The 11637-nt window shown below is 39.1% G+C and overlaps 1 long non-coding RNA gene across 1 annotated transcript; it reads right to left on the bottom strand.

Moving 5' to 3' along the window:
• Positions 1-235: 235 nt before the first annotated feature.
• Positions 236-5365, bottom strand: LOC138685599 (uncharacterized). Its single transcript, XR_011324896.1, has 3 exons — positions 5279-5365; positions 3037-3158; positions 236-1088 (listed from the first exon to the last, which is right to left on the bottom strand). It is a non-coding gene; the product is annotated as an uncharacterized lncRNA (long non-coding RNA).
• Positions 5366-11637: the final 6272 nt, after the last annotated feature.

The following is an 11637-nucleotide window of genomic DNA, read 5'->3' as shown; positions in this document are numbered from 1 at the left end:
AGATTGTTTCCTGTGTTGAATATGTTCTTAACTGGTTGCTATGACAATCCTCTTTCATTTTCTTCCTCCCATGTAGGCTTATCTCTTTTTGATTCTATAGAGGAAGTTTGCCAAGGTAAGAAGTAAGCTGTTTCTCCTTTTTTTTTTCCTACTTCAAGGATTTTATGTTTTGAAAAAGAGTTACAGCCAAAGACTTAGATTTCCAGTGTGTCTGTTCTTATTCTGCTTTTTAAGATTTACAAATGAAATATGCAGGATTTTAGTCTTTACAAAAGACACAAGCAATAATTTTTCACTTAAGAGAAACTAAATGCTGTTGTTGTCATGAACCAAACCTCTGATGATGATGAAAATTATTTCTTTAAGAACTTACCGTAGAAAATACCACATGTACAGAACTCACTGTGCCTATGCAGGGTAGTTTAAGCAACTGTTTTACACAGCTGCCCAGCAGGAGTTTCAGTGGTGTGATTATGCAGAGAATCTCACAGAAATCTATTTTTAAAAACTACTGGATGAAAAGAACAATGTAGCTGGAAGGAAGAATAAAGCCTGGCTTTACTCTTTGCTAAGCCAGATTTACTTGTTTCTTGTTCTCAAATGTTGAAAGTGTGGATACTCTAAAATTCAAAGTGAAGTTTAAATTTGGTTTCCCTGAAACTTCTTGAAACAATTTACCTAAATCATTTTATTAGCAAAGTGCCTTTAACAGGTTTAGGGATCCTCTTCTTGAGTGTTGGAAGGATATGGTTCTGTGGAGAGATTGCTTGAGGCTTTTAAGAGAAGGGGTAAAAGTACGAAGAGGTTTAGCCTGTCCTTTCTTCTGTAAGTAGGGAAGGTGTGCTTTCAGATTCACAATTCTGAAGAAAGAAAAAAACCATTTTTAACACTTCCTTCATCCTTTCTGTTTATAGATCTCAACAGTGCATTTGTATCATTTTTCTCTTCTGCTCTTCTTACATTTCATGTGGTCTTTTAAAGTCAGAATAGGCTACCAGTTCTTTGTTCTGAAATACTTCTTTACTGTTTTTCTTTGTGATCTTTACCTGATCTTCCTTAGCATCTTCACCTTCAGATCCAACTTCTTTCTGCAGAGAGTTGAGAAATATTGAAAAAGGAAGTAAAATAAATATCATTAAGCATCTAATACAAATGGATTGGAAAGTATGTCTAGTAAACTAAAATATTCTTACACTTACATTTATCTTAAATGCTTCCCTTGAGCTCTGTAGGCCCTGATTTCTAATTTTTCTCAAGAATGGTTCTTTTCTTGGACTCATTTTTGTAATGTGCCTGGGAAATTTTTAGGATAAGAACATAGTCATACTGGATAATACTTAAATTAAATGAGGTAGGATCTGACAGTGGCCATTAGTAGATGTGGATCGAAGGGTATCATAAGACTGTACGTACAAAATCTCCTCTCACACTCCAAAATTTTGTGGCTCAAGGACTACCTGTGCCAGAGGTTATTTCTTTTCGTCTAAGGTGTGATGAATTTTCCCTCCCAAGAACTTAATCCATAGGAGGCATCTGAATTTTCAACATTCACACCATCCTGCTTCAGGAAGTTCCACAACTTAATGGTAAGAGGATCCTTTGTTTTGTGTTTTGCACTCAACACCTGCTAACTTTCCTAGTTCTTATGTGGGAAGATATAATTTCTTCATCATTCTATTTATGCCACTCTTGATTTTAGTAATCTCTATTGCATCTCCTATTAATTTTAACTTTTCAAGCTCAGGAGTCCTAGTTGATTAAGTCCCCTTATAGAAACAATTTCATACCTTTCACATCCTTGTTGTCCCTGCCTGAACCTTTATCACTTCCATGTTATTCTTTCCAAGTTGCAGAAGATCAGACCTGTACACAATTTTAAGTTGTGCGTGTACTACAGATTTATACAGGGTGTGGCAGTACATTCTGCCCGCGCCCCCCCCGCCCCATCCTGTCAGCAGGAAACAAAACTTCTCCAGGAAAGGAGAAGGGGAAGGAAACCCTGGAGGCTGTGGGTTGAAATTTGAACTGGCCAATCGAGATGCGCCAGGTACACCGAGGTGACCCTCCTGGCCAATAGGATTAAATGACAACAGGTCAGATTCGACAGGGCTATAAATGGGGTCCTGCTGGAGGACATGTTGGAATCAGTCCTCCTGGGAGCAGCGGGTATGCAGTTGGGGACTCCCCTTCTGGCTGGGGCACTGCCTGAGGTAACTCTTCGAGGGAGAGAGCCCTCAGCTTTTAGCTGAGTGATATGCGCATTTTGAGCCATCTCTTTAAATCTTGGGGATTCTTAAGTCGGCCGTGTAGTATTACATCATTAAGCCTGTGGTTTTATAAAATGTTACTGGACTTCTAACTAACTTTTGCTGAAGAATAAATCTGAGTTTTAACACCTGTTGGATTTGGTTAGTCGTGCATGCGTAACACAGGGTTATAAATCATGACAGTTTTGCTCTCTTTTCTGTTTGTTTTTTTTTCACCCACCACCAAGCATTCAGTTTAGAACTGCTATCCCTCCAAGATCTCATTCCAAAATAGCAATAGTTATGTTAGAGTTGATCATTTCATATATCAAGCCAGGATTATGTTTGTGCAACACGTTACATCTACCTATCTTGAATTTCAACTGTCTTTATCATTAGCTACTGTCTCCTTTGCTAGGGCCTTTGGCAGTGGTTCACTCAATCATAATCTATACTGTCCTCCGTGATAACTTCGTATCATCAGCTAATTTTGCCATGCCCTTTTCCAGATCACTTATGAATATGCTGAAAAGAAAAAGCATAGACCCCGATGGACTTTTCCTTTGCTATGAAAACTTCCCATTCACTAATACCTTTTTTTCCTTTCTTTTAACCAATTATTTGTCTATGGAAGATCCTTTTCTCTTATTTCACGATTGTATGTTTTCCTTAAGAGCCTATGGTGAGAACTTTTCTGAAATTCATGGAGATTAGCATTAAAAAGGCCTCTTTTATCCATATTCCTTCAACTCCTTTAAAAAAATCTATCAATCTGTGTGTCCGGACTTACCCTTCAAAGGATGTGTTGATTTTTCTTTTCCTGTTTGTGCAGCAGTCCCTCGGTTCCTTGATAATGCTTCTACTCATTTTCCTGGTAGGTTTATCAATTTGCAGTTCCATGGATGTCAGATCCTCAAAACCTTTAAAATATTGATATTTGGCCACCTCTCAGTCATCACATGTGAATGCAGAGAAGTTATACACCACAATCAGTAGGCAAGGTATTTTATTCTTGAATTATGCTAAAATGCTGGGTAAGTATCATATGAGCCTGAAAAATTGTTGCCATTCATTTAATCTATTCAGTCCACAACCTATTCTGTCTGCACTGTGATTTGATTCAGATCCTCTGCTGAGAAAGACTAGAGTGAGATCCAAATTCCAAAATAAAATAAAAAAATATTTAATCTTTCTGCTCTCATGTTATATTTTGCTAGTTCTGGCCCCCAGATGTTCTTCACAGATTTTTGCTCTGATATGTTTCAGAAAAGGATCTATTGTTTTTGTGATGGTATGGAGGAACCAATGATCTAGTTGCTCTTAAAGCTGCACATGTTTAATATCTTTATCTCAATTCTTTATTTTAAGACGTCTTTTAATAACTGTTCTGTTTGTCTGAAAAAAAAAAAGAAGATGTGGCTTGCAGATATTTGGGAGTTAATACACTTTAATGCAAAGCCAAAAAGGGATGTTTCTGTATGTTCCTATAGCACTACTAGTTAATCTATGTGTGGATGAATTTGGAGTGTGAGCAATGTTGTAGGTCTTTCTTAGATATGTTAGAGAAAGTTGCATCAAAGATATTTCACGTTGTGTTCAAATTGTTCTTCACATTGAGTTTTTCAGACTGGGCATTTTTTTCCAGACATTTGGTAAATCCAAAAGAAACTTGGATTCCCTCCTCTCAGCTGGCAGAAGAGTAAACTATGTTTATTTTCAGTGTAGTTTGGAACATCTTTTGAGTTACGAATCCTACAAGTCCTAAAACAGTGTCTTACCAATTTTCCTATGTAACCATAACCTGCAGAGCCCCCCTGGTAGTACAATTTGCATTTCTGTTAAGTGGCTACTCTCTTACCTTCCCAGGCTGGGTAAGACCTGTGAGGTAGCTACTATATGGCACTAGAGCAAGACAACACCAATGAACCAATGAGCTGTACATGTTTCTGTGAACACAGGTCATTTTGCCATGCTGAAGACCCTATAATAGAATCACAGAATCATGAAATGTCTTGGGTTGGAAAGGACCTTTAAAGATCATCTAGTCCAACCATGCTGCACAACTCCGTTGACAGTTCAGGCACGGGAACAGTAGATTTGAGTTTTTCATTGACACTGTGCTATATAGATAAGTAAAGCACATTATATTTTATGAATACGGTTTCTTGCCTGTATCATACAACTGTCCTGCTCTGCTGCTTCAAAGAAAGGCTAGATTTTCTCACAGCTGTTTTCTGTAATTCAAAGGCTCAGATTTTAGAGAACTGTTTTATTTTTCCTTTGCTGTAGTTAAATTACTTAAATTGACACCTTTCAGAATCTATTTCTCCTATTTAAGAGTCCTCTGTGGTAGTTCTTTGTTTCTTGTGTGAGCATTATCCCAGATTTACTGTAGACACTGTAACAAAGAGTAGGCAGCTGTAGCTGTGCTTTTCTAATGTCAAACAATCTCTGTCAGCGTGGCTGTTCCTCCTCTTGTATAGATTATTTTTGTTTGTGTTTGGTTTTCTGTTCGTAGTGGAGCCACAAGGGATATGACACTAACCCACCTGCAATGACTAAACCTTTATGTAGTTGAGTTTCTCAGTGTGCCTGTAGAAAACAAAAACATGCAAATCCCATATTGGATGGCTAGCACAAATAAGGTTGGTTTCCACAGTGCAGCTTTGAAAAATTCTAAGTATTCCTGTCATGTTGCATTTTACATAAAATTCCCATTATACATGGAATACATTTAGACATCTCAGAGGTGAACATAAAGGATGTCATGATGAGAAATTAGAAAACGTTAGGAATGCTTGGTGGCTCCAGTGAGATCAGAAATACAAAGGATCAATTAATAGCTCTGCCAGTCAATCTATTATGCAGATCTCAGTAACGGACATAAAGCATTTTTGTCAAGGTAACAATCACATCTTCTCCAGGATGACCTGATAAAAATGCTATTTACATGTTTCTTCTTAAATGAACTGTGTATCTTCCATGCTTTCTTTCTCATCCCTTTCCTAACTGAATTTAAAATATCGAATTACCTTCTAAAGCAAAGTTTCCCCAGTCTGCATCTGGCTCCTGGGAAGTTGGTAGGTTTATGCCTTTGCTCAGGCTTCTCCTGAGATCTGAGACCAAGTGGGGAGAAGGGGCAGGACTCTGCTTTTCTAAAATTTGCTTTGCTAAATTTGGAGTTCTCATGATTTGTGAATCACAGCTCTTTAAATAGATGGAAATTATGCTTGCAGGAGAGCTAGTAGCTCCCGCTCCTTCTGTGCTTGTAGGCAAGTGGGATCACAGAGCTGGGAGCTAAATTCCCGCAGAGCTGAATCAGCAGTCAGAAGGCAGCAGGACCCCATTTTTCTGGGGAAAGTGGGATCCTTGCCCCTGCAGAAGGCAGCACATTTAGCTGAGTGCTGGGTTCAGGAGGAGCTGAGAAACAGAAGCATCCACTTTTTTACAGAGACGAGAGACTGCTGTGCAGCAGGGTGGTGACAGCTGCCTCCCAGGAGAGACCCTTCCAAAGCACCTGTATGAGTGCAAGTACCCCAGTATTCCCCAAATGAGTGGTGGCACTGTGATGTCAAAAAAACCAATTCCAAACCCCAGAAAAGGCGTCGCATTTCCTGCTCATTACTGAGCCTCCCCATGGAACAGCTTCCTAGACACACATTGTGCTCTACACCCTGCTTCACATGTTGTTTTTTTGCTTAAAAACCACGGCAAGTTAAACTGTGCAACGGAGTTGAGTGATGTGAGAGATTTACATTTCCAAAGTAACTTGTGCCTTTTTTATACACATAGGAACCTCTTCAAGGCATTCAAGACAGATTTTGAAAGAAGTTAGGTCTGTAAGTAGATATTCAAGTGACTGTGCTATCCTTCCTCTCTTCCTTTGGCTATGCATAAATGTTTCCACAGCTGAAAAACATCTGGAAGTGATATCTAGAAGCCTACTGACACCTGTGTGACTACCTGTTTCTGCTCCGATTTAGGTAAAGAGTGCTTCCAAATTGTGGTTTCTCAGTAGGGCAAGATAGGTCTGCAAGTCTTTCCATGCTATTGAAAGCTGTGAGTACTAAAAACTAAGCTGTGAAGCAGAGACTGTTCACAGGATGGTTGGTTAATGTTTTTTGTGTAATCTGGTAAACTGAATTGAATGGAACCTGAAATGGTGCCCTTATGAATCATACCAAGATACTGGTTCCTCCAGTTACTGGCAGGTGTGATGTTATGATGATGTGGCAGCTGGCTGGCTAGTTCCCAATGCTGCAGGAATACCGTGCAGTGACTTTCACCTCATAGGTGAGTAAAATTTGTGGAGTAACATATAGTTTTGGAATTAAGCAGGAAGGTAAATTTAGCTTTAGGCTGGAAAAAAAAAAACTTATTGGCTTGAGTATATAGTTTTTTTGAGTGCAATAAAAAAAAGTAGGTCAGTATGCTTTGTAAATAATGGTGCAGTTCCTGTATAGAACCTTTCATAGCTGTTTTTAGGTACTTTATCAACTTTTCTATGTTGTATGTAAATTATCATTATTATCACTTAAAAGAATTCATAAATGCTCATGATAATCAATAGGAAAACTCATTTTAATCTCCATTCTTTGGAAAATGCTCACTTTCTAATGTAGGAAAGGAAAACATTTATTTTAATCTTGTTTGTTGGCTTTCAAATAATCACCCTGGTAACATTTGAAGGTGACTTGCAAATCTTTATATGACATTAGGTGTGGGTTTTGTATGTGCTTTTGGTGGCTACACTCATGGATCTATATAAAAGCATCAATAGCTATTCTTCAGCCTTTTACTGAAAACTTTTTCCCTGCTCTTTACTGTAGGTAAGAAGGATTGACCTAAATAATTCCTTCATAGGAGACTGTAGAATGTGGGACGTGTAGCGCCCATTGCAGCATTTCTTGGGTATTCTGAATTGATTCGAATAATCCATTAAGTCCTCAAACAGCAAAATAATTGGAGATGCTCTCAGTCCAAATAACTAAAATGAAAATCAACTCTAATGACATGATCAAATGTGTTGCCAAAACCATCATAATAATAAATACTTTTGCTTTGAATGACATCTTTTACTGTAAAATACTTTCACTTAGAATATTCCAGTGATGCATCACCTAGATTCCACCTTAAAGCTTTCATTTTATCTTTCTCTATGTAGGTTATACAGTGAACAGCATTTGGAGCAAAGTCTCTTTGTGCATATTAATCTGAGGGGGATTTTTTTCACCATTCATACATGGGTTTTAAGACAATGATTTTAAAAGGCTGATGGGATTTTTGGTATGTCCTCTATGAATAGTTAGTATAATTGCCATGAATTTGGCCAGGTGTAGCTAAATAATGTTTCAGGCAAAGAACTAAGAGCAAAGCTTTTTACACAATAATTTCCTGGGTAAGGTTCAACAGAATGAAAACTCATCAGAAACCCTGCTGGGATTCCATCAGCAAGCATTTATTTGCAGTTGCTGGTACACCTGCTTACACAGTAATAATACACCAGTGAGTTAAGTCACTATGCCAATGCAAATTAGCTTTATTTTGAATCAAACACTAGATTTTAAAACATATGATGAGTAAAAAAACCTGTAATGCCACTAGATGCATGCAGGAAACTGATGGGACTGAAAAAAACCCCAACAAAAACCCTGCACATTTATTCTGGCCTTTTCTATTGCTGCTTTTCTGTATGCTGATATATCCCATAAGAGTACCTAGTCTATTTATAGTATATATCTGGAACATATGCTTTTCTCCTCTGCTATAACTAGATTTTCTTTAGCCGGAGCCTTGCCATCTGCAATATTATTTTTTTCAAACATGATCCTGTATTTCAGTCTGGGGAGAAATTTCGCAAAGTAGCCTTTTCTGTCTGTCTGTTTGATACGATCTTCCCTTACCCCCAGATGGACTCTGGTTTTCATAAGATCAGTTTGTCCTGTATGTGCTTGGTTGTGGTGATACAATCACTAATCTTAGAAAGGGATCTAACATTTTTCAATGGATTTCTAAGTACTATGGACTGATTTCTGGCATTTGAACCCTAGCTGCTTTCTGTTTCATTTCCTTTTTTTTTTTTAAACAATCTTCAGGCAAAAAAACCTTATTTTGTGCACTGGGATTATCATGGTATCATGGGAGAATCAGGTGCCCAAATCTCACTGAAATTCAACCTCCCTTACAGTCCTTTGAAAATCTCAGCCATCGTCAGCAGGCAGTCAGTGATCACAATGATGAGGTGTGGGATTTTGAACCTGAGCAGAATAGTAAGAATTCAGATGTCGAGCCATGTAACAACAATAGAGATCTAAATTTTATCCTGTCTTTCAATCTTCAGCGTATTACAAATTTATTCAAACATTCTCTTCCCTTAAGTGCTTTTCCTTTGTTTCCAGAAACTAAGCATTGATCTACCCTGGATTCTGCTAGCACAGCTATTTCAGTCAGGAGCGTGAAGGCAAAGCGGTGGTGACAGAAGAGCAAGCAAGATGCTTGTTCTGGCACTGAGGCCCCTGGCATCTTGTGTGAGCACATACAAGAGGGTAACAAATGCTCAGAAAGCAGCAAGCTCGCACATAGCTCAGTTGGCTCGAGAGAAACCCTTTTTGCAGAGAGAGATGGTTGCTGGTGCGTTAGCAGGACCCCTTCATGCGTCCACATAAATCTGCGTGGTAAAATCACGTAGCTCCCAGCATTGCTCCTGGATTCTGGAGCCCCTGTTGTCTGCCCCACAGATAGTAGTTTGTTCCAAGACTTCTCTCGAAGGAAATGTGAACATTCCCTCCTAGACAAAATCCAGGGTTGTTCTGGTGGTGGGTTAAATCACTCTTTGTGAGTACTCCTTTACTAGATAATACAGATAAGACTATGTCAGGTTTGGCCCTCACTTCTCTTCACAGTCCTCCAATGCTATCCTAGCATTATGAGTGGTAGGGTGTCTGGAATAGTAGTTCATGTTTTCTCATGAAAGTATACTGTATTACTTACTAACCACCCCCCTCCCCCCCCCCCCCCAAACAACAACAGAAAAATCCCAGGCTTACCCTGCTTGAGCAGGGGTTTGAACTAGACGACCTCAAGAGGTCCCTTCTAACCTCAACCATTCTTTGATTCTATGGCATGCTCTCTCTACCTACATATAAAGATGTGCACATCAGGACAGTAATACCAAAACTGCTGTTCTATCCCCTCTGGAATATTTTTGCTATTGATGGCAGGACTAGCGTAGGGTTAGGCACAGGACTGATTCAAAGGCAATATAAGCATTGGATGCGGAGTGACACCGGCTCTCTTTGACTTCAGATGTGCAGAGACATTCACCTCCCATTTTCCTTTGTGGTGCTCCTCAAGCTAAGACAGCTTGTCACTACTCATTTCTGCTTTTTAAAGGTAAAGCTATCAGATGCCAAGGATGTTGGTTAACTTGTGTACTGCCCTTTCAATCCTACTAGGAATCCACTATTGGTGTTAGTGCTCATTATTCACATCAAAGGATGCCAGATCTGGCCTTTAAACTATATTCAAGATTTACCCACAGATAAATAATATGCCCATGGCTAAATAAATTGAAGGGTTTACAGTGTACGTGCAGGCAGACTTCAATGTGCCGCAGGGCTGCCTGTTTCATCAGGAAACCAAGTGAACCACGGGACAATTTGTGTCTTGAACCAGTTTCATTTTATGCTGCTCTAGGAGAGTTCTTGATTCTGTGGGAAAATCAGTATCATCGCCTCATGACAACTATGTGCTGGAGCACTTCTGTCTTGCAGAAGTGGAGCTATAAGCTTCCCTTATTTGGCAGACTAATGTAATGCCTTCCACTGTACGCCAAGCTACTGAATACCAAGTAGCTGATTCACTGTAGTTTCACCTGGAGTCAGCAAGTCAGATCCTATGTTAAATCTGGCAAACCAACAGAATCATATTTAAGAAGCTGGGAATCCTGTTGCTGGGTCAAATTCTTCAAAAGAGGCTGCAAGCTTGGCTTTCATCTAGCCATTCCCCCAAGTGCATTATTCGAGCAACAGGAGTATTTTTAGCTTAGAAGATACATGATCATAAACATTTCAACAGTAAGAAGCAAACGTTATTCAAAAATGTCTTTGGCTGTACTGATGGTCTCCAAATTAATTTTCCCAGGCTACTTTGTTTCTCGTGGAAGGTATGCATGCACCATAAAACATGTGTCCATAAAAAGTGTGCTCCTGAGGGTCTCTCTGGTTGTGTCTCCTTTGTGTTGTTGCGAGATACTTGTTCAGTAAAGCCACTGTATGATTTCTTTCCTCATTCTTGCATGTTGTACACTTTTTCAACATTCACTAAAACCCTACTGTCATAACTGGTAAACAACAATTCTCTTTTTGAGTAAAACATTTATATTCAGCTCATTAAAATAGATTATTTGACAAATTTGTAAATTCATCTGCTTTCATTGTATTTGGGAATGTGTGCTATAGAAATTCACCAGCAGTTACATGCTGCTTTTCAAGTAATGAGTAGTCCTAAGGGCAAGATAGCCAGTGAGATTGGCAGCTGGATCTGAGCTTTTTGGAGGATGTCACCAGCTGTTATAAAATAGCCAGCTTGGTGAAAAGCAAAGAAATTATCTTCTTCATGTTTATTGATCAAATATGAGTGGAGCAGTTCATCCCAGCATTGTTCCCAGAGAGTAGGAGTGACAAGAAAACTACTGCTACAGCTGAAAAGCCAAAGACAGAATGGATAAAGGTTGTGTGACTCCCTCCCAAGTAAGAAACAAAGAAAATGGGCAAATCCATGTGGAAATCCTGCATCTCCACTGACTAGGGAAATATTTTGTTATAGATGATCAGCTGATCTGATTCTGTTTTACAGTTAAACCCTTTACACAAATCTGGTAATACTAACAAGGAAATTTACAGGTGTGCTTAGGTTAAGGTTGGTTACATTTGCAATAGCTGTGTTTGCTATCAAACAAGTGTGAGGTCCCTGTCTGGATGTAAAATACATGGCTAGAACTAAGGCTTGCAAAAAAACCCCAACCCCAAAACAGATGGAATTTTTCTTGAGTATATTCATCAAAATAAGAGCTACCTGTGCGTTGGTTGGTTTGTTTTGCTGCAGTGTTACACTGGTACAGCCAGCATTTAAGATGTAGGGTAAAATCAAGCCAGGGACTCTGTCATCTGGATGGATGGGAAGAAACCCTTCTCTCGCTGAATGCCTACTGATTCCAGGGTGGGGACTTGGCCACTGACAGGACTGCCAATTCATCAGTTCCAAAAATGAGAATTATGTGAAGGATGAGAGCTGTAGGTTCATGAGCTGAAGGGCTTCAAGGAATAGTAAAGCTGCAACCAATGTAAACTCAAGGAAACTAGAAATGAACTTAGCTTGATCAGGTGCACTT

This window comes from Haliaeetus albicilla, chromosome 6, assembly GCF_947461875.1.
Source record: "Haliaeetus albicilla chromosome 6, bHalAlb1.1, whole genome shotgun sequence".
In the NCBI taxonomy this organism is placed as follows: domain Eukaryota; kingdom Metazoa; phylum Chordata; class Aves; order Accipitriformes; family Accipitridae; genus Haliaeetus; species Haliaeetus albicilla.
This window is presented reverse-complemented; position numbering and strand designations above follow the sequence as displayed.